The 27,809-nt window shown below is 43.0% G+C and overlaps 1 long non-coding RNA gene across 1 annotated transcript; it reads left to right on the plus strand.

Annotated features, from left to right (window-relative positions):
• Positions 1–1,110: 1,110 nt before the first annotated feature.
• Positions 1,111–26,385, plus strand: LOC128568974 (uncharacterized). Its single transcript, XR_008375253.1, has 5 exons — positions 1,111–1,353; positions 7,986–8,097; positions 20,360–20,493; positions 21,517–21,628; positions 23,388–26,385. It is a non-coding gene; the product is annotated as an uncharacterized LOC128568974 (long non-coding RNA).
• The last annotated feature ends 1,424 nt before the right edge of the window (positions 26,386–27,809 follow it).

Genomic DNA, 27,809 nt, shown 5'->3' on the forward strand with positions numbered 1-27,809 from the left:
CACTGAGTTAATATTCCCTCTGGTAGCTAGAGATTGCAGAGAATCTGGAGCTCCTTTGCTACTACATTTACATTTTTATAGCTAAAACATTAGAAGAAATTTACAGACCCTAAGCAAACTGAGCAAAGCACCATTTTGTTGCTCGTTCAGATGCAAATTCATAAGCTTAATTTCTGACAGTTGTACCAAGGTGTTCACTCCCTATGTCCAGAGTTTTAAACCTTTGCGGGGATGGGAGGGAGGTGGGAACTGAACAGTGATTCACAGATCACAAGATATCTGCGATCCTTCCCCTTCCCTAAAGGCAGGCTACGTAGGACATCAATGATTACGGAACACTTAGTCTGGGCCTCCGCCTCTACCTGACCTTCAACAAGCCACTTAGTTACTGAGTCCTGTGTACCCACCATTTGTAAACTACAGAGGATGTGCGCTGCATAATAATGAGGTATTTAGCTACCACCTGCCAAGTGGCGTTTTCCATATTCTCTCTTTCAATCCTTAGAACACCAGCTTTTACTATCCCACCTCATTTTACCCGAGACATTCCGCTCTGAGTGTTTAAGTAACACGCCCAAAGTCACGCAGCGACGCAGCAGGCAGGGATTCCAGGCTAGGGCTGCTTGACACTACGTAGTCCCCGTCTAACAGCAGATAACCTTCCCTCAAATACCCCAACGCGGCCTCCTTCCTAAATTGGTGCCCAGCGCGCCCCTTTCACACCCAGACACGCTCAGTCGCTCGGGAAAAGGTCTCCCTCGGCCCCGGGAAATTTTGCACGCCCCGAACCCGCCCCGCCCACGGCTCCTTCCCACTGGATTAGTAGAATTCCGGGAGACGGAGCGGAGAAGGAACCGGAGCCTGGAGGCCTAGATAACTTCCCAACGCCGCAGCGCTCTGGGCGGTCGCTCTGCGAGTGCACGTACGTGCTCGCGAGTGAGCACGTGAGGTCCAGGAACGCGCACGCTAGACAGAGACAGAAATTAGGGAACGAGCGGCGAGGGCGGCCGTTCAATGGCAGTGACGTCGAGCGTCCGGAAGCGAATACGCCCCCACCCTGCGCGGACGCGCGCACGCACACACGCAAATACGCACATGGAAAAACGCACGCACACGTACAGCCGTTTTTCCCTCAGACCCGCTGGTGGGGGGAGAACAGAGTAAAGACTCCGGAGCCGAGAGACTGGAGCCGGTTGGGCCGCCGCTTCGCGTCACGACGGCGGCGGACGCCCGGAGGGTCTGCTCTTACCGCGACCCCTTTTCTGGCCGTCCCAGCCGCGCGTCTGGCCCCAGGGCACGGGAGGAAGGCTCGGGCCGCGGCGGGCAGGCGGCCCCTCGGCGGGAACGAGCCAGGTGAACCGGGCGGGAGAACAGCGTGTCCGGAGGGAAGAGGACGCCGCGGCCTCAGCCCCGCCCCGGCCCTCCTCTGGGGGCGCTGCTGGGCTGGGCTGCGTCGTGGGGTCAGCCTGGAGGGGGCTCGGACGCGGCAGCGGGCGCTGCTCTGCGGCCAGTAGTGCAGCCCTGGGGCAGGAGCTGGCGGCGATCTGGGCTGGGGGCGGCGACAGGAGCGGGCGGGCCCCACTGGCCCCTCTTCGGAGCTTCGGGAAACACCGGCTGGGCACTTGCGAGGACCAGGCGCCTTGCTTTGGTCGGGGCCAGCGAAGACGGCGATTTCGTGGCCACTCTCGGGCGCAGCCAGCTTGGAGTGGACAGAAGGGAGCGGGGCGGGGGCCGTCCTCCGCGGGCACCGGAGCTGAGCTGACCGTCCATCGGCAGCGCCAGGGCTTGGGGTGTGAACGTGGCCTGGCTAAGTGCTTAATGTTTGTCGCTATTACAGGGCTAAATGATAAAATCAGTTACTTGGGAGAAAGGGAACTGCTTGAACTGTCCCGTGTTCTTTCCAGCGCGTGCAGGAAATAAGATTAATCTTGGGCACAGGCCACACACAAAACTGAATTTATGCTCAGCGGATTTTAAAAACAAAAATACGGGCCGGGCATGGTGGCTCACGCCAGTAATCCTAGCACTCCAGGAGGCCGAGGCAGGTGGATTGCCAGAGCTCACAGGTTCGAGACCACCCTGAGCCAGAGCAAGACTTATGAAAAATAGCTGGGCGTTGTGGTGGGCGCCTGTAGTCCCAGCTACATGGGAGGCTGAGGCAGGAAAATCACTTAAACCCAAGAGTTTGAGGTTGCTGTGAGCTGTGACGCCCCGGCACTCTACCCGGGGTGACAGCTTGAGATTCTGTCTCAAAAAAAAAAAAAAATTAAGATTACAAAGCAAACTAATATGTACTTGGTTACATGTATATGAGAATTTTACAAAAGGGATTCACTAAAGATACCTTCAAATAATCCCTTTAAATGGTACTTATCAAGTATGATTTGATTTATGAAATACCCGTTAGCATACAACAATTGAGAAAAGAGTTTTGGCATATGTAAGGGGTATCAGTGTGTTCCTTGAGTTATCTCTTTCCCAAAAATGTTTGGGGACAAAGTTATATTCAGTGTTATCCCACTTAATATGCCATCTATTAATGGTTTAACTGAATAGAAAAACTTAACCTTATTTATGCTGTGCCATTTAAGGAGTATATTGAAACCTAAATAAAATCCTGTTCACTGTTGAGTAAAACAGTGTTGTTAGGTTTGTCAGTTACCTCATCCAAGATATGTTAATTACCCAGTATCAAAAGCAGGCCTTGTCAAACACTCTGACCAGGACCATGGTCCTGTGGCAGAGAACAGGTACCCTTCAGCAAAATCAAAATACGTAGGTCTGGTCTCAAGTCCACAAGCAGTACAAACTGTTACCTTGAAATTTTCTCTAGGTACAAATTATACTTCAGAATTATTTTGCTAAAATCTTTGGACATCTGAAAAAGCTATATTGTCTATAAAAATTTTCCTACATGTAATGAATGAAGAAAAAATGAAAGTAGTATCATGCCCTTAAAAGTAGAAATACTTTTTTAATATTATTAAAAAAAGAAAAAGGAATTTGAGTTAACATGGGTAGATCTTACTTGTGAGTTAGTTCACAAGTAAGATCTTTATGTGGGGAAAGGGAGGAAGTAGCCACAAACTTTATTAAGGATAATTAGTTAACTTTAGTTTGCTTTGTACCATTCATAAATATAAATTTTGAGGTGGCATTTTAAAAGCTTGCTTGAGGGGAAATAGGGAACAGTAGTGATGCTGGAATGTTTTAGCTTATGAAGGCAGCTGCTCTACTTTAAGAAATCTGACATTTAAAAGTTTAAGGTTACTAAGCACCAATTTTAGAGAGATCTTAGAGAAGGAATTTGAAAGATAAAGAGCTAAGCATACAAGTTCCAGTAGAGAGCATGGTAAACAGGTCTATGCTGGTTCTTGTGGGGTCCTTAGGGTCCTCTGGCTCCTGGCAGGCGTATGAGCTGGGGGACCAGAGGGGCAGTGGCCTCTGCCTTGCGGACACCCGGAGCCTTCACTGCGGCTGCAGGGACAGGCCTAGAAGCTGTGGTGAATGTCTCTCCCAACCCTGACTTTGGTGACCTGATGGCAGTGGATGTCAGGTCTCCTGGCCCAACCCTGCCCAGCCTAGGCAGAGCCCCTGCTAAGGACATGGTGCCTTTGGGTGGTGGCAGATTTGGCCATGCAAGAAGAATGGCCACCACCCAAAAGCTGCAGAGGGCCATTAGGGTTTGGAGGCCCAGAGAAGGTGGGTCTATGGATGCAGGTTCGGTCACTTCCTTGGCCAAGCCACGCAGACACGGGTCCTGGTGTGACTACTCTTTCCCAATTGAGTGAGCCCTGCTTAGTCCTGACAATGGTGGATAGTCCTTAGTGGACATGAACAGTGAGCTGAGCCCTGTACAGCGATGGGTGGAACAGTTAGTAGGACCATCGGTAGGTGATGTTCATTCTACCACCAGAATGTGACTTCAGAAGAAACCACACACCACATTTGGAAATGTTCACCACCCTTTGGGAAGATTTACTGGCCGGTTATTGAAGGCCTGTGTATATAATGTATAAAACCTGCTCTCAACTTTCCCCCCAAACTTTTAAAAGAAAACAGTTGCTACATCTGGCCCTTCTAGATGTAAAGAGGTTGCACATTTGATAAAGTGAGTTAGAAAATAACAAATCTTGTAAATACCCATTTGTTTTTTTAAAAATCACAGAAAAAGTGTCTTCTGGAAATGACTTTGAAATAGGATTGTTAGACAAGCTCTGTGACTGTCATCTGTGTGTGTTCAGTGGGTTGGAGGACATGGAACCCAAGACCTTGAGGAGGAGGAGGAGGAGAGTCTCTGCCAGGCTGGTCATTTTTATTGCCAAGACATTTCCTGTTACAACCATTGTTTTGTGTATGCATTTTAAACTCCTCACTACTGTATATATAGTTGAAAAAACTAAGTACTTTTTTGATACATCTAATGGTCCTAGATGTTCTGAAGTTCCTGATATATGTTAGAAGTAGTAATGTCTTTTGTAAATTCTTTTTTGTTGAAGTTCGTATGAAATTTTTAGGGGGAATGCCTAAACCATTGTTGAGTAGTGTACATTGTGTTTGTGCCCGGGTTCAGGAGAAAAGGGAGAAGGAAGAGCTCTATGCCAGCGTGCTAGTCGTGAGGCGAGATTAGCCAGTGTCCCTATGTCTGTGTATTTTGTCTTACTTACCTGTGTGTATGGTATATATAAAGAGTGAACAAGTCCTAATTTACATCTACATCTAGTCTTTCTAGATGTTTAAAGAGGTTGCCAGTGTTATGACAGTAGTAAAATTAGTTAACTGACATGTTTTGTACATTTTTATTATAAAATTCCTAGGAAAGATTGTCTTCTGAAAATTTGAACATTATAGCCCCACCGGGTTGGTGGAAAAGGGAAGGGTTCTAGGCCAGAATGTTCATGTATCAGAGACACTTTCAAATGATACCTGTTGTTACATGTGTGTAGTTTATTTAAGACTGCTGTTTATATAGTGGACAAAATAATCCTTACCTGAAGCATCTAGTCTACCTAGATGTTTAGAAGTGCCTTAGAGGTAGTAAAATACCACTTTGTAGATATCTTTGTGCTAAAAATTCACAGGAAATACAGTTTTTTGAAAACAGAATTGTGAAACCACCTTTGTGAGCAATATAGTACTATCCATACTCATCCAGTGGTTTGAAAGGAGGGAGGGAAAGAATTGCAAAAGGTAATAAGCTAGTACGTTTCTGCTTGGACATTCTCAGATGCCGTTTTGTTTTGTGCATTTTGTTTTGCTGTGTATATAAAGGTTGCAGTATCTTTCTCCAGATGTTAAAACGTTTGCCAGTGTATGACAGTACTTAGTAAAATCAGCACATTTTGTATACTTCATGCTGAGATTCATAGGAAAGCTCATCCTCTGTCAATGACTTTGGATGTGAATGTGTTCAACCATTTCTGTGTTACCAGTACCTGTACTTTGTCCACTGGCTTGAAGACAGAGGGAAACGAGGGACTTGTTTAAGGCCTAAATGGTCATAGACCTCAGATTATAACCATTGCTGTGTGTGCAGTATTTGACAGTGCTGTATGCGCAATAGACAAGCTCTTACATGAAATATCTAGTCTTTCTAGACATTTAAAACTGTTTGATTTAGTTAAAGGTAGAAGTAGTAGAATAACACTTTGTAAATAGCTTTTAAAAACATGGGAAACACTGTGTTTGGAAGTGGAATTGTTAAACCATCTCTGAACAGTGAGTTCTCTGTACTTGTTCATCAGGTTGCAGGAGGTGGGAGGGAGGAAGTTGCGAGAGGTGTTTTCTCTTGTATATTAGAAAATTTCAGCTTATCTATCGCCCCATATGTAACATGCATTTGATTTAACTTTGCCGTATTATATATTCTGTATATATACTGGGCAAATGAGTCCCAATTTTGTAATATCTAGTTGCTAGATATTAAAGAGGTTGCCAGTGTCTGATAGAGTAGTAGAGTTATTAGTAAGCTAACATTTTATACACTTTGTATTAAAATTCATAGAAAGGCTGTCTTCTGAAAGGACACGTGGAAGTGAAATGATGACCTGTAAGTGACACGTGCAATTATATCCACTAGGTTAGTGATTGAGAGGATTTGGAAGAAATGAAGGATGTTAGACCAGGATGTTCCTTTTTAGAAGACGCTTTCAGATATAACCATTGTTACGTGTGTGTGTTTATTCAACACTACTGTGTATATAGTGTACGGATTTAAGTCCTTCCTTGAAACGTCTGGTCTTGCTAGATGTTTAGAAGTGCACGAAGTATGTTTAAAGTTGAGATGGTAAATGACGCATTTTATAAAAACCCTTTTGTTAAAATTCATATGAAATACTGTCTTGGAAATTAAAAGATTAGACCACGTGCCTGAGCAGCACATTATTTGTGCTGGCATAGGACGGAAGGAAAAGAAAGTGCAAAGGGCTCTGTAACAATATGGTTATAGGCTCAGCACCTGTGGCTTAAGCCGCTAAGGCGCCAGCCACATATACCAGACCTGGCGGGTTCAATCCAGCCCGGCCGCCAAACAACAGTGACAGCTGCAACCAAAAAATAGCCAGGCATTGTGGCAGGTGCCTGTAGTTCCAACTACTTGGGAGGCGGAGGCAGAAGAATCGCTTGAGCCCATGAGTTGGAGGTTGCTGTGAGCTGTGATGCCACAGCACTCTACCCAGAGTGACAGCTTGAGGCTCTGTCTCAAAAAAAAAAAAAAAAAAAACCACTATGTACAGTTGGGGCAAGACTGACTACTGTTTTTTATGTCTGTTTTATTTTACTTTGCAGAAAATATAGAGAATGAATGAGTCCTAACTTATAAAATCTAGTCTTTCTAGAAGATGATAAGGTTGCCAGAATATGACAAAAGTGGAGTTAGTAAAGTAATACATTGTGTAGACTTCGAGTTAAAATTCATAGCAAAGACTGTTCTCAAAAAGACTTACGGGGCGGCACCTGCGGCTCAAAGGAGTAGGGCGCCGGCCCCATATGCCGGAGGTGCCTGTGGCTCAAAGGAGTAGGGTGCTGGCCCCGTATGCCGGAGATGGAGCCCCGGCCAGAAACTGAAAAAAAAAAAAAAAAAAAAAAAGACTTACAGAAGTGAAATTACTAAAATCCTCTCTCAGCATTACAGGTGTGCTTAGACCTGTCTACTGGGTTGGTAGTGGTGGGAGGGGGGAGTGTTTTAGGCCACAAAGTTCCTTTTTAGAGAACACTTAGAAATAACAGCTTTTGTTATGAGTGTTCACTGTTAATTCAGTGCTACTGTGTATAGTGGGGGAAAAAAACTCCTGTTGGAAACATCTAGTCTTTGTAGATATTAACAGTGCACAACATATGTTAAAAGTAGAGGGCTACCGTAACACCCTTTAAGTGTTTGTTATTTCATAGAAGCAGTTGCATTTGGGAAATGGAATTGCTGAACTTGACGTCTGGGAAAGTGTGCTGTGACTAGGTGGTGGGGAGGAGGAAGTGTGCGGAGAAGGGTGCTGTGCCAGTGAGTCAGACTGGTTGAGCTTTTGCTTAACTGTTGTTTTGATGTTCATTTTAGTTAATATTGCTGTGTATTAGAGGATAAGCGAATCTTAATGCTTGAAGTATGTTAAAATAGAGGTAGTAAAATAATCCCTTTATATATGTCCTTTTGTTAGTTTTTAGGAGGGACTGTCTTCTAAGAGTGACCTGTTAATCCACTTCTTGGAGCTGGACCTAGTCCTATACTTAGTCCCTGGCGTGGGGGAAGAGGGAGAAGAGGAGAGGCAAAGGGAAGGGCTCTTGCTTGTATCTCCATGTCCAGAAGACGGTTTTAGATTATAACCATGGGTCTCTATGTGCATTTTTAGTGAAGTATCTGTGTTTATTGTTGACAAAGTTCATTATTTTGCAACAGCGAGGCTTTAGGGATGTCATGAAGTGACAATGTATGATTAAAAAGTAAAACTAGTGAATTAGCCAATTTGTAAATATCTTTTTGTTATAATTAATAGAAAAGATGCATCTTGGACATGGACATGTTTAACCGTCCCTGAGCAGTGTGTATCAGGACTTGTTCAGCCAGCAGAGGGACAGAAGGAAGCGTCAAAGGAGAGGTGTGTGCAGGTGCGTTCACATTACGTTTGGACGGTAGCCACTGATGCATGTGCATCCCTTTTGGCTATTCTATAAAAATATGTATTAAGTAATTCATTGGAAACATATCTTCTTACTAATATTTTTATGATATGCATCTGATAATTAGAAATAGAAATAATCAGAAATATTACACTTCGTGTACTCTGCTGCTTTATGTTTCATTTTAAAGAGAGAATGAAGGGAATGCAGTGTTCTTTCTTTTTTTGAATGCAGTATTATAATTGGAACTCTGCCAGAACTTTCTAGTGTCTTATTGCCATTTTTGTCTTGTATGAAATTTTTGTCCCAAGAAAGGCAGGATTATACTCTTTCCTAACAGATTGAATTGGTGTGGTATATTCTTGGTTATCAAAATGCTCGTAGAGCTTTGGGATTTTGGATCGGTAAACATTCACAATGTGTCAAAAAGCATGAACAATAACGTGTAGTCTCAATCCTAGAAAATTGAATGTTGTATGTTTACACTCAGGATCTAGAGGAACATGTCAGACTGTGAACTGCTGTGATTGTGGATGACTTTGTTCTTTGCTTCTTGTGTTTTTCATTTTCCTAAATTGCATGTATTAACTATAAAAAAATAAAGGTTATTGTGAAAACTTGAAAAAAAGAGCTAAGCATGCAGGCACATAAGTGGTAAAAGTATCTTAAGAGTGATTAGGGCGGCGCCTATGGCTCAAAGGAGTAGGGCGCTGGCCCCATATGCCAGAGGTGGCGGGTTCAAACCCAGCCCTGGCCAAAAACTGCAAAAAGAAAAAAAAAAAGAGTGATTAATAGTATTTGGTTTGTGTTTGCACATTACACAAAGCAAAAGATTTAATGCTGAATATAGGTTGAGAGCCCAACTTCGGAATACTGGGCAAAGTTTTATGCCTCTTAGCATAATTGAATATTAGAAATTGAAGGAACAGATTAATGATACTGATTTTTTTTTAACTATAGGCTCTTAGTTCTTCAGTTGAACAAAGTAAAAATAAAGAAGATAAATGATTATAAAAGATGCTGATTTTAGAGCATAGTGAGGTATAAAGTACATTGGATTTGTGATTAATGAGGCCACACAATTTTAAAATGTGTGCAAAAAAAGTAAGTGTATCTTAAGCACAAAATATTAGCTAATACTGATGTGTGTGCATAAGTACCCTACATGGGATTTTTAAAAGTTTAGAACTTAAAATCTGCAGAAATGTGAACACCAGTTTTTAAACATAAGGAAGTTGAGTTCAGAGTTTTAGTCCTAGGTGACCCTGTAAATTCCATTTTCTTCTTTCTCCTTAAAGGGTTTTCTTTTACTATTACATGCTTACATTTTCCAGTCCCCACTCATGCTTGTATTAAGTGCTGTGTGTGTGTTTGTGACAGGGTCTGCCCCTCACCCCCCAGGTATGCAGTGGTGTCGTCATAGCTCACTTTATTAAAAGTTCTCTTGTGGCATGTGGCTGGAGGCTAACTATGGACAATTATTAATAGTAGAAAGAGGAGAGAAAAGCTTAGAATATAAATTACATCTGTTAACACATCGTCTGGTCCTCATTAGAATATAAGTTAATGTCTATCAATGCATCCTTTGATCCACATATACAATATATTTATTTATAGGCTTGCCTAAGAAATGGTCCTTAATAGAAACAGTAAAGTGGCTCAAGGTTGTTGTTATTTTCTAGTGTTGTATCTTGATGGAGGAAAGAAATGATAAGTTATCTGAGGTTGTCCTGTTACCCTTGCTATGTATTAAACATTATTTGAATATTCTTTTCAGTCTACTACACAGGCAACTGACACTTTTAACATTATTATTTCTTTTTTTTTTTTGTAGAGACAGAGTCTCACTTTACTGCCCTTGGTAGAGTGCCGTGGCGTCACACGGCTCACAGCAACCTCCAGCTCTTGGGCTTATGCGATTCTCCTGCCTCAGCCTCCCGAGCAGCTGGGACTACAGGCTCCCGCCACAACGCCCGGCTATTTTTTTGTTGCAGTTTGGCCGGGGCTGGGTTTGAACCTGCCACCCTCGGCATATGGGGCAGGCGCCCTACTCACTGAGCCACAGGTGCCGCCCCACTTTTAACATTCTTGAGATTGTTTAAGAATGTGATGATGTTTCTCTCAAATGTTAGGGAAAGAGGAGGGTAAACAGAGAGAGAAAGGTTATAGGGATTAGTTTAGCTTGTCTGTATATGATAGGGGTTTTTTGTGTTTTTTTTTTTTTTTTTTTTTTTTTTTGAGACAAAGTCTCACTTTGTCACCTCTGTAGAGTACCAATGGCATAATAGCTCACAGCAACCTCAAACTCTTGGGCTCAAGTGATTCTCTTGTCTCAGCTTCCTGAGTAGCTGGGACTACAGGTGCCCACCACAACACCCAGGTATTTAAAATAGAGACTGGATCTCACTCTTGCTCAGGTTTCAAACCCCTGAGCTCAGGCAGTCCACTCACCTCAGTCTCCCAGAATGCTAGGATTACAGGCCTGAGCCACTTCGCGAGGCCCAAAATGATAGTTCTGTTATAAAACATATTAGTTGGCTCAGCGCCCATAGCTCAGTAAGTAGGGCACCAGCCACATACATGGAAGCTGGCAGGTTCAAGCCTGGCCCAGGCCTGCTAAACGGCGATGACAACTGCAACCAAAAAATAGCCATGCGTTGTGGCAGGCACCTGTAGTCCCAGCTACTTGGGAGGCTAAGGCAAGAGAATCGCTTAAGCCCAAGAGTTTGAGGTTGCTATGAGCTGTGATACCACAGCCCTCTACCCAGGGTGACCTAGTGAGACTCTTTCTCAAAAAAAAAAAAAAATGTATATATAAGTCATCATATACCTTCCTGGGATTATCTTCCAGAACTGTACTGGTTTTGTATATTCTGTGGCCCTAAATACACACTAGTATTTGTCCAACCATGAATCCTGACTTTTAGGTTAGAAAGTATTCAGCAATGCCTGGCAAAACAAAGACATTCTCTACGTGTTAATTTCTGTCCTTACTATGAAATCCCACAATCATGAATATACCCTGTTTCCCCGAAAATAAGACAGTGTCTTATTTTAAGGTGTGCTCCCAAAGATGCGCTGGGTCTTATTTTCAGGGGACATCTTATCTTTCCTGTAAGCAGGTCTTATTTTCGGAGGATGTCTTATTTTCGGGGAAACAGGGTAGTCATGTTGAAGCCTATCATGTTCTCATGCCACTTCCTAAAACTGAATGTTTTTGTTATTTACCACACATATCCCTGCATAAATATTTCATGAGCTTCCACAGGGTTGCTTTAGTAGTAGTGCTTTTAGTTTTCCTATAGGAGTGACTTGTTCAATAGAATTTGGAAGCTCATTCTGTAGCCGGAATCTTACAAAGACACTCAGTGGCAGCCTTCTTTGGTTTTCAAGGACATCATGCTGTTTCACCTCTTGAACGTGGTTCTCTAGTGTAAATGTTAATAGGTTAAGTGCATGTCAAATAAGAATTTTAATTCAGCTCATATGTTTATATATTTAATAGTCAAATTGATATAAGTGGTAACCTTATCCCTTTGCTTTGATATGAGATGCCAAATGATTGAAAAAATTTAATTTAGAAGTGAATTGCCTTGCTTATTTGAATGTATCATCTGTGTGTAATTAGGAGGAACTAATTTAATTTGCTATTATCCTTTTAAATAACTTATATATGTCTGCTGAGATACTCAAAGCCACATGATTAGTTGAGTCTACCTGAATATTTTTCTGTTTCAGAGTTGGAAAGTGTAACCTGGTGGAGCTTGGAGACAGAGTCACAAGCTTGATCCTTTGTCCATTAATATATATTTTTCTGTTTTGGCTCGGCACCTGTGGCTCGAGTGGCTAAGGCGCCAGCCATATACACCTGAACTGGCGGGTTCGAATCTAGCCCAGGCCCGCCAAACAACAATGACGGCTGCAACTAAAAAATAGCCAGGCGTTGTGGCAGGCGCCTGTAGTCCCAGCTACTTGGGAGGTGGAGGCAGGAGAATCGCTTGAGCCCGGGAGTTGGAGGTTGCTGTGAGCTGTGATGCTACAGCACTCTACCCGGGGCGACAGCTTGAGGCTCTGTCTCAAAAAAAAAAATACATATATATATATGTATTTTTTTTTCTGTTTTGTTCTATTCTTACCCCTCAATCTAAGCTGCTTTGGGTTTTCCCAAAAAATCACATTTTCCATTTGGTGATGGAGTGCCATGCTTTTTCAACTTTGTCCTGATTCTGTGCCATTTTCACTTGATGTTTGGCTCGTATTTCAGTTTTGCAAAGGGAAAGCAGGTTATTCATTTGGTGAGTCATGGTTGAGAATCACAAGATGGTGCTCTTGATGGGGACTGAGGTCCCTTCAGCCAATGATGCTTTTTTTGTTTGTTTTGAGACAGTAAGACTCTTACTCTTAAGTTTTACCCTGTCCCTCTGTTCCCTGGTATTAGACTAATTCACAGCAACCTTGAACTCTTGGGCTAAAGTGATCCTCTTGCCTCAGCCTCCCGAGTAGCTGGAACTACAATACCTGGCTAGTTTTTTCTTTTTCTTTTTCTTTTTAAGTAGAGACAGGGTCTCACTCTTCTTCAGGCTGGTCTCAAACTCCTGAGCTCAAGGGATGCACCCACCTCAGCCCTCCAGAGTGCTAGGATTACTACTCCCTGTGTGCTCACACGCCTGTTAGGAAAAAAGCACCTCTTAGATTTGTTAGTGGGAGTCGGGAGAGTAAAACCAATTTTCCCTTATATCAAATTGGCCTGTGAGTTCAAATTGGGAAATTAACATTTTAGACCAGTTTTTTTTTAAAGATTTGCATGAATCATTATTTCTGATGGATATGAATCACACCTCTAGTAACTAGCTCTATGTTTACTTGGCTAATATTTATTGGTGATACCAGGTACCTACCATAATACATCTAGAGATGACCTGAAAGTCTTGATTTTTAAGTATAGTATTTGATATTTTGAAGGTAAGTTTCTTGGGTTTATGATGTTTTTCTCCATTTTTGGTACAGTATTCTCTACCATGTGAAGACAGTATAATTTAAGTTATATTATATTATCTAAATATAATGGATAATATTCTCTATTATATTTCTAACAGGCCTTGCTGTGTGATTTTTAGTAGAAAGGGGACTGCCTATTGAAAACTGAAGGAACATTAACCAGAAATTAGCCCAGGGGTTATCTCACCACAGGTGTGACGTCCCTCGGGATGGACAGTCCCAGTGGTGGCTGAGAATCACCTGGTCACAGCAGCAGTGTTGGCTGTCCCTGGCACCAATCTAACCAGACTGCTCCAGGGGCTGGCCTTGGCTGACACACTTCAGCTGCCTGGCCTCTCTTGGTTCCTTCTCTGCACTGAGCCTCCTTCTGTTGGTTCACCAAGCTCTCTAGCATACTGCCAAGAACTTTCTCTTCTGCTTAGATAATCTGTAAACAGTTTGTTTGCTGTTAAGAACTTTGGCAGATTCGGGGAGTTGCCATGGAATAATGAAGCAAGTAGTAAAAACATTTATTTTCAGCCAATAATTGTGGACTGTAGGTATTATGCTAAATGCTTTCAATAAATGATGTCACCAAGTCCTCCGAACAACGGGGTGAGGCAGGCATAGGGTCTGACATCAAGGGCCTCCTCTTCTGTGAAGGTTTTTCTTTTCTTTTCTTTTTTTTTTTTTTTTTTTTTTTTTTTTGTAGAGACAGAGTCTCACTTTATGGCCCTTGGTAGAGTGCCGTGGCATCACACAGCTCACAGCAACCTCCAGCTCCTGGGCTTAAGCGATTCTCTTGCCTCAGCCTCCCGAGTAGCTGGGACTACAGGCGCCTGCCACAGCACCCGGCTATTTTTTTTTTGTTGCAGTTTGGCCGGGGCTGGGTTTGAACACGCCACCCTCGGCATATGGGGCCGGTGCCCTACTCACTGAGCCACAGGCGCCGCCCTTCTTTTCTTTTTTTATTGTTGGGGATTCATTGAGGGTACAAAGAACCAGGTTACACTGATTGCATTTGTTAGATAAAGACCCTCTTATAATTTTGTCCTGTCCCCAAAAGGTGTGCCACACACCATGACTCCCCCCACCCTCTTTCTCTCTGCTCTTCCCTTCCCCCACCCCCTACCATGTACTAGGTCATTAATTGTCTTCATATCAGAATCGAGTACACAGGATTCTTGCTTCTCTATTCTTTTTTCTTTTTTTTTTTGAGACAAGAGTCTCACTGTGTCGCCCTTGGTAGAGTGCTGTGGCGTCACAGCTCACAACAACCTCAAACTCTTGGGCTTAAGTGATACTCTCTTGCCTCAGTCTCCCAGGTAGCTGGGACTATAGGCCCCTGCCACAATGTCTGGCTGTGTTTTTGTTGCAGTTCTCGTTGTTTTAGCTAGCCTGGGCCAGGTTCGAACCCCCCAGCTCCAGTGTATGTGGCTGGCTCCCTACCCACTGAGCTATGGGTGCCGCCGTGTTTCTCCATTCTTGTGATGCTTTACTGAGAATGATGTGTTCCACTTCCATCCAGGTTAATACAAAAGATGTAAAGTCTCACCTTTTTAGTGGCTGAATAGTATTCCATGGTATACATATATCACAGCTTGTTAATCCATTCCTGGGTTGAGGGGCATTTAGGCTGTTTCCACCTTTTGGCAATTGTAAATCGAGCTGCGATAAACAGTCTAGTGCAAGTGTCCTTATGATGAAAGGATGTTTTTCCTTCTGGGTAGATGCCCAGTAACGGGGTTGCAGGATCAACTGTGAAGGGTTTTCTGACCTCCTCTAGCAAGTAGACTTGATTCTTCCCCTTGTGTCCATTCTGTGTGCTATAAAGAGAAGACAATGCGTATATATAAACATAACATGTGTATAATATCTAAATACATATAAAAATATGTAATATACAATATAATGTGTATATTACATATTAAGTATGTTATATGTGTGTTTTTTTGTTGTTTTTTTTTTTGAAGACAGAGTCTCACTTTGTTGCCCTTGGTGGAGTGCTGTGGCGTCACACGGCTCACAGCAACCTCCAACTCTTGGGCTTAGGTGATCCCCTTGCCTCAGCCTCCCAAGCAGCTGGGACTATAGGCGCCCGCCACAATGCCTGGCTATTTTTAGAGACAAGGGTTCGCTGTAGCTCAGGCTGGTCTTGAACTGTGAGCTCAGGCAGTCCACCCGCCTCAGCCTCCCATAATGCTACGATTACAGGCGTGAGCCACCATGCCCAGCCTTATAGGTCTAGTTTTTATTTCCTTACCACTTACACTCTTACTGGGTGTGTCAGACACTGTGCTTAGCAGTTTGCTCACATTATCCCATTCCCACTGTAACTCTGTAAACTAGATTTGTCTATCTTTTAAAAGAGGAAGTGAGAATAAGAAACATTACACAGTTATTTGAAGATGTATCTGTGAGTCATAGAGTTGAGATTTGAACACACTTTGTGTTGTTTTGATTTGTGTCAGATCTTAACACTCTGCGTGTTGCCTGCCCACACTGTGCAAGTGATGCTTCCCTCCCGTCCTGCACTGAGGCGGAGTCTGTATTTGTCTTTGTTTGTCTTGTCAGTTGCCTAGGAGGGAAGGCAAATCTGTTCTACAACTTCACCCATTCCCATGTCCAGAGGACATCACTAGTCGGTCATTATACTTTGTCCCAGCATGACATCTCAAGAATCCATCTCCCATTTTTCAGGAAGTCACTCTCATGTGGTTGGAGATAAACCCTATTAGTCATTTCTGGCCCAGAACAGTTCCTCTCATGCAGATGTGCTCAGTAAATGCTACATGGCTATTTTCTGCATTTCACAAGTAGAGGAATAATGATGACAAAAGTAAATAAAAACGCATTTGCTTGCAGATATGAGGGCCCACTTCATTAGGTTTTTATAAAGATTAATTGGATCAACCAGCATATATTTCTTCCAGTGATGTCTTGACACAGTGACAAGTCACAGGTAACTTAGCTATTTTTATTACTATTTTATTATCTGCAATAGGTAAATCCACTGAGATGGAGAGGATGTTGGTGAGTGTCAGGGGTTGGGGAGGGAGAATAGATGGACGGCCTACTAAGTGCCGTGTTTAATTTTTGGGGTAATGAATGTGTTTTGGAACTAGATATTGGTGATCAGCATACAACATTGTGACTAGATGCTGCTGAATTCTACACATCCGAATGGTTCATTTTGTTACCTGAATTTTACTTAAAAAAAATTGTAATGGTTATAATGGATGAGGCAGGGCTAGAGAAACCCAGAGAATGAGGGCTGCCTCACATGTTATGTTGTGCCCTAGGCTCTCTCTCACTTGACCCTTGCCGCTGCCCTGGTAATGTAGCCAGAATTTGGACCAGAGCCTTTGGTTGTCTAAGTTGCTCTTCTCGTATTGTTGCCTTAGAAATCAGGGAGAGGCCTTCCTTGGTGGTGGGTAGTTGTGTAAGGGTGTTTTGATGATTACAGATGGAGAAGTATTTGGCACCTTCAGCAGAAAAACAAGTTGAGTTTTTAAAGTCATCTATAGTTTGCCAAGTAGTTTGAGAGACTGGTTGGGCAATAAATAGTAGAACCTCCTGTTTGCTTAGTAACCTACTTATGACTTAAGGGGAGGGCTGAGCCAAAAAGGAGCTCTTGAAGGTTCACAGATAGAAACTTTCCATCCTGCACTTCAGATCTGTCTTTACTGCAAAGGGCACTCAAACACTTGAGAACTGAGTCTCCTTAACCTTTGACCGTGAACAACGCCTGACCTCAAACAAGATGTTTCGTGGCACCAGTGCTGCCACAGGCATTGTTCATTTTGCAAAAACTTGAAAATGCGTGTTACTGTTAGTTACCTGAGTTAATTTAAGTGCGTAATCATCATACGCTTTGTTCTCAATATTTTTTATAGCTATGTCTGAAATAATTTGTACAAATAGTGGATTCTTGTGGAAATATATGCAGGGTGACCATAAAGTTCGTGTGCACGATTTTAAATTGCACGAGAACTTAAGGCCACTTTGTATAAATACGAAGTACGATAAATTCAAAAAGTGTCAACTTGAGAAGACTCCATCATTGTTGGAGAATTTGGTTAAAAAGGCAGCTTTAAAAAAACTTCTCACAGGTGGCACCTATGGCTCAAGGAGTTGGGCACCGGCCCCATATGCCGGAGGTGGCGAGTTCAAAACCCAGCTCTGTCCAAAAAAAAAAAATGCTCTCACAAAAGAACATCATCTGTCAAGTATCTCTGAATCTGATTCGGAAAACAAAAGTGTAGGACATATTTCAAATTTCAAAGAAGTTGATCTTTGGGAACTTCAGTGGAGAGAAGACAATTTGAATCCAAAAATACAGGATTTTGACGCCAGTATATTAGGAATAAAAGCCAATATTCATAACAAATCATCCATTTTAGAAGTCTTCCAGCTGTTCTCAGAACAATTAATCCTTTTGTGCAACTCTGGAGGAAGAATTGTTTCTGATAACAGTCCATTCCATCTCGCCAAAGGCATTTTCCATCAAAGTGTGGCAATCCAACAGGAATCTGGCAAAATACCTGCTGCAGATGTGTTTGCACAAAACATAAAAAGCGAAGCAAAACACAATATCAGTGCATACAGTGTAATGTTGGATTATGCATGGAACCATGTTTTGAGTTGTACCATACAAAAAAGGATTATTAAATATTTATTGATACTGCAAAGCTTCATCATTTCATATTGTTTTTTTGCATATTACTTTTTTATATAAATATAAAATACTCAAACCTACTTGGGTGAATTATTTTGATCAGTAAGAAACCAGAGAGCACCCAGTAGTGGCTGTTTATCCTTACTGGTTGTTGCGGTTTCTGCATACCTCAGTTGGCATGTTTCGTTTCTGAGCACTCCCCAGAGTGTGAAAAGCAGAGCCACACTAGTCATCCCCAGAGGCGGCTCCATTGCCCTGGGAATAGGCACTTAGTCTGGGCTCCATAGACCTTAGTGAGAAGCAGCTGGGAAAGTCCTCATGAAAACAAATGATTCTTCTCATCTTCCACCACTAGTCTCTTAGCAGTTTGCTTTATTTATAACTGTAAATGTGTTGTAGCAACAAGCTAGTTTGTAAACAGAGGCATCTCATTTCCTCTTTATAGGAAGATAGGAATAAACTACCTCTTTAAGGCAACTTGACATAAGAATTTAGCTAAGGATAAGAATTGCAGAAAAAGGTTTTAATGTATTGCATGTTGTTCCTTGTGTGTGTTTGAAAGGCGTTTTGAGGTGACCTTGACCTGATTTCTGCATCTTCGCAAGTGTAAAAGTGGGAAACTCAGAAGTATGCCAATACCTTACAGCCCGGGCTCTCGGGTTGCAGGACAGGGAAGAAAATTGTCCAGGGCTGTGGAAGAACACAAAACTGAGACTTACATTGAGTTTAGAAAGACAGAGACACTTTCATGGTTAGACTGTGGGAAGCAGAAGGATAGGTTGGAGGAAGAATTTAATTGAACTTTGTGTCCTTATTTCATCAGTGAGGAAAAAGAAAAATGGTATAAAGTTTAAGGGACCTACTTGATGTTCAAAGAAAATAATGCAGAGAGGAATGGAAAAAATGATGCAAAGGGGGAATGATCTCTTGAGATGCTAAGGACAGAGCTTCCTGTTCTCTTTAGAGGTTAGATGATTTTAGCACTATTTTAGGTTATACATCTCAGAAGATCTACCACTTGAAGGCCTGTCATAGCAGACGTGAAAGAAAGAGGCAGTGCTTTAATGGTAGACACCGAGGTGTTGAGACGGGCCCCGGCGCAGGGCCGCCTTTGTGCTCTTGTGTAGGATCTCGGTTTCCATTTTTTAGTACTTTTGAGATTTCATCTTGGTAATTATTTTCTATCACATATTTATCCATAATCATTTTAGGCTAATACCATTTTTGTTCAACTACATTCTCTACACTTTTAAGGCTGATTTCATCAATTTGAAGTTAATTTCTTTTCCTTCAGGAAGGTAATTACATGTTTTGCCATAAGACTCAGTGGGAAAATTCTACTTTATTCTACCTGATTCTGTCAGTCTTAAGTAATTTGAATGTTCTGTATATTAATTACAATTCCACTTGCCAGAGCTCTGAACTTGAAATATTTTATATTGCTAGATATTTGCCATCTGCCACAGGCACTGAGCTCTTTACCTCCATTCTGCTCTGTGCCCAGCACTGCCTGGGCTCCTCGCCTGCTGGTGTCCATGGCACAGGCAAGAGAAGCTCAGCTCCATCTGTCTGGACGCAGGTGACCGCTCCTTCCCAGCTGGCCTGGGTGTGCTAAGGGCTCCTTCCAGCTTTGGTTTGATATTCCTTGTCCCTTCCACATCTCCCTAACATTGAACTCTCTTCAGTGACTCTCTTGTAGACCTGGCTGATGCTGATTTAGGTATAGAGATAGCTCACAGGAAGTATATTGAAGATACATATATGATGCTTTTCATTCCTACAATAAATTTATTAAATAAACTGAATTCAGTAAGGTACAGTTAGAAAACTGCCATTTTCTTCACATTAAAAATGTGGCTCAGTGGGCAAGGCGCTGGCCCCATATACCGAGGGTGGCGGGTTCAGGCCCAGCCCCGGCCAAACTGCAACAAAAAATAGCCTGGCATTGTGGTGGGCGCCTGTAGTCCCAGCTGCTCGGGAGGCTGAGGCAGGGGAATCGCCTGAGCCTAGGAGTTGGAGGTTGCTGTGAGCTGTGACGCCATGGCACTCTGCTGAGGGCAATAAAGTGAGACTCTTGTCTCAAAAAAAAAGTAAAACTTTAAAGAATATGTTCACAAGATGTTCTTTTGGACTTTTGTTTCTTCTTGAAAACAACTTTGACAGGCTTATTTTGGGGTGTTATTAAAGAGCGATGTGTTCAGGTGTCAGGAAGCCCAGTTGAGACTTAAGTAAACCTTCCGTCCTGCATACACTTAGAAGTTTTCCTCTAAGCTCTTCATCCTCTGCCCAGCTCAACCCAGATCCGAAGCTTAGGGTTCAGCATGGGAAAGGATGGGCAATATCTGTTCCTTTATTCCTTTCTTTTGTCTGTTTACACCTCCAAAATCCTCGATTATGGCTCTTGGTAAACATCCATTTGGAGAACAAGGTATCATCTCCCTCTTGTGGCAAGCACTCGCACACTCCGAGTGAGTCACTTGAAAGGCCTCCTCTCCTGGTTCAGGGTGGGTGAGACCATCCCTGCCTCATCTCCACATACAAATTCATCTCTGAAGAACTTTCTTTCTAAACAGTGTCTACTTTTCTCTTTTACAGGATTCTGGAGAGATGCACAGTGGATGATTTTGGCTTCCTCCGAATAATTCCTGAGAGGGCGTGTCTAGTGCCTCAGTGAGAGGACATTGTCACCTGTGTCAACAGCTTTGAGGCTTCAGATAAACTTGTGAGAGGTAGGGAAATGTCTGATTATACATCCTGTTATGTTTGCAAATATTAAGAGGCATACTAAGAAAAAAAGCAGGATTATAAATGGAAGGAAAGTGAGAAAAAGGAAAGATGAAAGAAAAAAGAATGGAGGGAGAGTAAAATCAGGGGAAGTAGAGAGAGACAAGACTGCTAACCTAGATATTCTGAAATTCTTGCTAACGTCTTGCCTCACATTAATTGACTCTCAGTCTGCAGTTGTTCGTGGATGCTAAAGCATGATATTTTATTTGTAAAGAGTCTAATGTAGTAAAGTGAGTGATGACTTTAAAATTTGTAAAATAAGCATTTAGGAACACTGCACTAAATAGCTAAAAAATATTTTTTTAATTGTAGGAGACATTGGAGTTGTTCTGCGATCCATTTTCAGTTCCCTGAGCAACAGCCATGGTGTTTAGAGGGGGTAGACTTCATCTTCAGAGCCAGAGGAGGGCCCTGAGTGCTCTAAACCACTCAGAATAATCCCATTTCTTTGTCATAGTGATTGATACATATTTAAGTCATTCAGAGAATGGCATGTCCCTAGTTGAAGAAATTGGATCAAGTGGTCCTTTGAGAGTGACACTTGTGACTCTGAAACCTGGCCTTGGCCACTGCCCTGCCATTGGTTGTGAGTGAGGAGCCTGGATATGCGTCACCAGCATTCATTTTATGAGGCCAGCCGAGAACACAGCCACTATTTAGAGGCTAGCATTGCTGAGAGAATTCCAGAACGTTATGCCTGGTCTAAATAGGACTTTTCAGTTGTAGGAGCCAGTAAATTCCTTTAAAAATGTCGAGGCCAGTTGAGTAGTTTTTCTCTTATTTATAGCAGAAATCGTCTCGGTCAATAACCCCTGTACTGTGCATGAGTAATGTAGGCTTAATGAAAACAAACGGGCCTCATTAACAGATATGATACCTTTATTATTTCTGTCATATACATATTGTAGAGGAAAAAACTTAAGTCCCAGAAGCCAAGCCTGACTCATTCTGGCCCTCTGCCTTAGGGACAGCAAATGCAAGGGAGCTTGGTGTTCCTGCACGCGGCCCCACCACACAGGAGGACGCACTGCCTCCTTCACGGTTTTTAAAAAGATTCGCTCATCCTGGGCCAATATGGTAAGTGTCGGGTGCAAGGAGCTTCTGAACTGTCCTTCCAGGAATTTGCCTTTTGCAACTAAAATTTCACCACTTAGTTAAGCCCTCCCCTGCCATCTGCTCAGCTCCCAAATTGCTGCAAGGAACTATATTAATGATAGAAATTTCATGGTGTAAAATCTTATTTTTACATCTTGTCCAACACTTACTTACTCTTCAGATCACCCAGGGTACTGTCATAAGGTGTTAGATCTTCAAAGGCGGCCGTTTCATCAGTGGGCGATTATGCATAAAAGTTCATCTGAACCAGCCTCATCATACATCCTCACAAGCTCGTCTCATCCAGCACAGGGGCCAGTCAAGACTGAGAGAATTGAAGGACTCCTGTGTCAGTTTTGACAGCTCAGTATCATTTTAGTCTTTTGGTATATAATGAGAGTAGTGTAGTGCGCCATACAGTGCTGGGCACACAGTAGGCATTGTTCCTAAGGTCTGATTCTTACACTCTTCCTGCATTTTTGTCAGCAAACCCATTCTCTCGTGCCCCTGGAATCTGCATCCCTGTCTCTTCTCCCTGTGTTCATTCAAGTCTTTAGTTTATCCCGGATTGAATCAGTTCAGCCCTGGTAAGGGCCTGGCTAGGTCTTTGATACCTGCTTATCTGTCTCTGTAGCATTTACTCCTTCATTCAGTGTGTTCGTTCATTGGAGAATTGTTGCCAGGTATTAATGCTTACATTCATGGAGATCAGAGTGTCTCAGACAATGTTCCTGAGAAGCAGAGGCTGAGGTGGGCATTATTAGGCGAGTGAAATAGTGAGAGAATGCTGTAAGACAGAAAAGAGATGCACAGTACAGAGGAAGGGAAGTAGCTCAGCAGGTGGCTCTCCCTGTGGGCAAGGGACTGGGCGGTGGTGCCCCTGGACCAGTCAGTACTTGGCTGCAGCCTACCTCCCGGGCAGGGATGGGTGGAAGCTGATGTGCATACTCAGGCTTCTCCTCACCAGGCACATGAGTGCATGTGCCTTAGTGAGCAGGGCTGTGTGATGATTTGTGTGTCCCTTTCCTAGTTTCCCTTCTCCATTAAAAATACTAATTTGGGGCGGCACCTATGGCTCAAAGGAGTAGGGCGCTGAGGTGGCGGGTTCAAACCCAGCCCCGGCCAAAAACTGCAAAAAATAATAACAACAGTAATAATAATAATTTGTCAGTGCCCATAGCTCAGTGGGTAGGGTGCCAGCCATATACACTGAGGCTGGTGGGTTCGAACCAGGCCTGGGCCAGCTAAAGCAATAATGACAACTGCAACAAGAAAAATAACTAGGCATCGTGGCAGGTGCCTGCTTGGGAGGCTACTTGGGAAGCTGAGGCATGAGAATTGCTTGAGCCCAAGAGTTTGAGGTTGCTGTGAGCTGTGACGCAACGGCACTCTACCGAGGGTGACATATAAGACTCCGTCTCAAAAAAAAAAAAAAAATTAAGAATTATATTTTATGATTTCATTGCTGTAAATAATTTAGGCTGTATTATATTTTTTCTTTAAATTTTGTGAAAGAGATTGAAACATTTTTATGGTCTCCTAAAAGTATCTTGGGTCCTTGGCACTGTGCCTACTGTGGTGATGGATAAATTGGCCCTGTTAGCGAAGGTAGGGTTGAGAGGGAAGACAACTTGTGTGGTTCGGAGCTGCTGGGGTGCAACGCGTGTGGCTGTTTGTCTCCTTGTGTTTGCCCCCATTCCCTGCATGGATTCCACCTAACCCTTCTTATCTTCTCTTCTAGAGACCGTGCTCTGCTGAGACTCCACTGGATCAGACAGAGTCTCCTCAAGATCTGTATCCACTTGGAACCTCAGAATGTGATCTTATTTAGAAATAGGGTCTTCGCCAATATAACTAATGTAGCTAAGTTTAGGGAACATCCTAAATCAGGGTGGGCTCTAAATCCAGTACCTGGCATCCTTAGAAGAAGGAGAGAATGCAGAGGGAACACAGTTACTCCACGTGCCTACAGAGGAGGAAATGGAGTGATGCAACCACAAGCCAAGGAAGGTCAAGGTTTGCCAGCAGCTGCCACACACCAGAAGAGAGGCCAGAACAGGTTCTTCCCTGGAGACCACAGAGGGAACGTAGGCCTGCTGATTCTGTGATGTGGGACTTCTGGCTTCCAGAACAGTGAGGGAATACACCTGTGTTGTATTAAGCCACCTACTTTGTAGGGCTTCCCTTGGAACTAATACTGACGATCTCTACAGAGTGTCCTATTTGAATCTCAGGTGTCTCTGGCATTCCTGGGAGGGATGATATTTCAAACTCGCATTCTCCCTTACAGGGAATCATGTGTAATACAGTCCCTGAAAGCATACAAGGGGGATGGAAGAAACTGTAAAGATACTGGTGTCAAGAATAGAAAGGAAAAGTTAGCTAGGAAGTGATAAAATAGCTCTTCTCTTTACTTCCCAAGTTCGCCAGCGTTTAATGGACAAAATGAATATTCTTAGCCAAATACTTTGATTATAGGACTAGGGCATACTTTTTATTTTAAGAAATCTCTTTTAATACTGTGTAAGAAGTATTGAGAATGTAGGAGATTTATTAGTCAGGGCTCTGCTACTCACTGTGTGATCTAGAGAAGTCTCTGACCTTCTCTGAACTTTGACTTTATTCATTGATAAATCTATCAATGATATATTCAATTGATATATTCATATAAATAATATACTCAATGATATATTCAATTGATAAAGTCAATAACAGTAATACCTGCTCTGCACACCTCACAGGTGGTGTAAAAATCCACTGAGTTTGCTGGAAGTAAAATCCTTTATCATTGAGACAAGTTTACAACTTACAGTTGGTGCTGGTGTAGAAAGGACAGTGGTGTGCAGCTCTGCCACTCGGTGTCAGTGGAGTCTCTTGGTGGTACAAAAAATAATAGATGTTGCTTATGTCTCTTTATTTTTTTTTTTTTTTTTGAGACAGAGTCTCACTTTGTCGCCCTTGGAGAGTGCTGTGGCGTCATAGCTCACAGCAACCTCAAACTCTTGGGTTCAAGTGATTATCTAGCCTCAGCCTCCCAAGTGGCTGGGACTACAGGCGCCCGCCACAACACCCAGCTATTTTTTAGAGACAGGATCTCACTCTTGCTCATGCTGATCTTAAACCTGTGAGCTCAGGCAATCCACCCGCCTTGGCCTCCCAGAGTGCTGGGATTATAGGCTTGAGCCACCACGCCCAACCTTGCTTAAGTCTCTTGTTCCTTCACATTTTTGAAGAAGCTTCTACCAGATTGAGAAAAGGAGTCTCGTCAGCATTTGGGGAAAACTTTTTATTAAAACTTCTTGGAGGTTTTAACTCCAGGAGCACATAGGCTTGCAAGGATATCTAGCCTAGGAATGCTATTTTACAGAGAAAAACTGTTTTTCGACCATCTTCTTCGTAAGGAGAAGATGAGCACAGAGGGGTAAAGAAAGAGCAGACAGAGAGAGTACAGCAAAGACCAGGACAGGTGTATTCAAATAAAACTGGGTCCAAAGGCAGCTCCCTTACAATCTATCTGCTTATATAGCCTGTTAGGTGGGAAAACCTGTTTGAGCCAGAGTAAGCCTGCTAGGGCAGGAAAGCCCATTGAGGGTGAAGATTTTTTCTTCGGAGGCCTGGCTGTGCTGGTCTCTGAGAAACGCCCTTCTACAAATCAAAACCCAGGTGCTACAGAGATGGCTGTCGGGGTAGATGCCATTTTGCAGTAGTCTGCCTCCCCCATTCTCAATTATTGATGCATATCAGAAAACTGGGGAGGGCAGACTTCAGGGATGTTTTGCTAAGGAGCATGATGTGTCTGAGCATTTGGGACCCACAGTATCTGATTTTGTTCCAGAGGTCACTTAATAGTACAAATGCTGAGCCTGGGAAACCTCTGCTCTGCCTTGTGTGGCTCTTGAACTATATGGGACTTAATGCGAAAACTGCATTACGAGGTCAAGGGCATAGCCCCCAACATACAGATGTTCATGGCTCCTAGTTTCCAGGGTTAAATATTTATTAAATGAAGACATGACTGAGGATGCATATCAAAGAGTGCACAAAGTCGCAGCTCTTGGCACATTGTATTCATAACTGCAGGGAGATCCTGCCAAGCTTGAAGGTGGTCTCTCCCCTTCCAGAGAGATCTAGTCACAGTGATGGCCCGCGGGTGTGAATAAAGGGCTGTACAGTTTAAGGACTTGAGAAGTTAGAAGACAGTTCAAAGGACAGCTGTCATCTGATAAAGAGTTTAGAGGGGTGGCACCTGTGGTTCAAAGGAGTAGGGTGCTGGTCCCATATACCGAAGGTGGCAGGTTCAAACCCAGCCCCAGCCAGAAGCTGCAAAAAAAAAAAAAAAAAAAAGTTTAGAAAAGGTGTGTGTGGGTAGGTGCTGGGTATTGAAATTATTTAAACCTGATAAGAGGCCGAACAAAGTGTGACGCTTTATTAGTTTTGTGTATATGGCAAGACCTCGGGAAAAGATTGCATTTACATGGCCCATGGGATAATCAGGGGAAGCTGCTCAAGACTAGATTTCCGTCCTAGGCTTTGACATTCCCGGGTTCTACCCTGCCCCAAGAACTGGGGGAGGTAAGAGCTGACCACACTGTGACCTGTGCCTGGCTTGGGGTGGTCACAGGCCTATTATGAAATTGATGTAGAGGTCCAGGACTGTTTTTTAGGAAGTATTAGGAAAAGTATGGTCAATATAATGAATGAAAGATTTAAATAAAAGGAGGCAATGATGAATTCCTGGATTTGACAATACTGGACTTATTTGTCAGAGGGTGTGTGTGTGTGTGTTTAGAGCCTGTCCCAGAAGACTGTACAGTTTCACTAATTTGAGATAAATAAGTGCTGTAAATTTACCCCCCAAGTCCCTTGAAGTTCTAATTCTGTACATTTATACTTCAGGTTTGTGGATGTTGAGTAATGAATGATTTGTTTTAATTATTTGAGTCAGCCCTTCTGATTGAAAACAGTAAAGGCTGACTTTGAAACACAATAATTGCCATTCAGTATTTATAAAACTACATAAGTGTAAAAGAATTTTAGGTTTTTTATCTGGGTTAGTGTAAGGCAAAAACATTCTGTAAATAATTTGGAGTTGAGGGTGTGTGTGCTTCTGAGAGTATAAATGTCTGGCCCGAAGGTCCCACCTGGAATAGGGTGTGCCACAGGACAGGAGACAGTGTGGGGTTGCCCTCTGTTTGAGGACTCTCAGGAAGACTTTTGTCCTCCTGTTCCCACGCTTACATTGGTCAGCCAGTCCTCCAGGGTCTATGTTCCCTTCTCTGTCTTTTGCGGAGGTTTTTCTCTCAGCAGTGAGTTTGGGGAGAACACTGCTCCATCTTCAAAAGAGGCTTATCCAGCACCAGTGGGTCTCGCCCTGCTGATCTATGGCTCTCTGTCACTGCCACATCCTCAGAAGCTCCTAGGACATCTGAGGCCAAGTGCCATCACTCTGACAGATTTCTTTGTCTAAAGGTCAGAGCAGCAAAGATCTGAAGAGCTTTGGATTGAGCTAATCCAGATGCTTCCAAGAGAGTTGCTCAGAAATGCTTCTACTTGAGAATGAGAGTGTGTGGAAGGATCAGGGATTTAGCCTAGAGAATGACCCAGAAGATCACCTGTTGAGTGACCAAGAGAGCTCTTCAGGTTAAGGGTCTGGAGTCTAACTTTGTGCAAGTCCTAGAAAGTCACATGTTGAATGTGTCAGGGAATAATTCAAGGCCCTGAAGTGTGAGCCTATGTCTCAAATTGGAACATCTCACAGTACCAGTGAGCGAGAAATTTGAGGAAATCAGTGAGGGTCAGATTTCTGGGACTATGCCTAATTCATGGCATCCTATCAAGCCCCTAATGCCTCTTCTTGAAAAATCCTACAGGCAAATAAAACATGAAAATTTGGCACAATTGTTTTAGGCCCTCTGCCTGAATACTTCCAGGAGATTTTCCTTTGTTGGAAGCCCATGTTGAAGGTTTTGTATGAAGGTGATGTGGGGTCTCCTCCCCCACGGTTCCCGAATCCATACAAATCTTTAACTGGAAAGAGGCCTCATCCCAGCTTCCTTTCATTTCCGACTTTGCCTCTTCAACCACCCTTTTCTGTGAGGTGGATTCCAAAGGTGGGATCTCCAAACCCCCTATGAAAAGCTTTTCATACGGAAAATAGGAGAGC

The sequence above is a fragment of the Nycticebus coucang genome, chromosome 17 (assembly GCF_027406575.1).
Source record: "Nycticebus coucang isolate mNycCou1 chromosome 17, mNycCou1.pri, whole genome shotgun sequence".
NCBI lineage: Eukaryota > Metazoa > Chordata > Mammalia > Primates > Lorisidae > Nycticebus > Nycticebus coucang.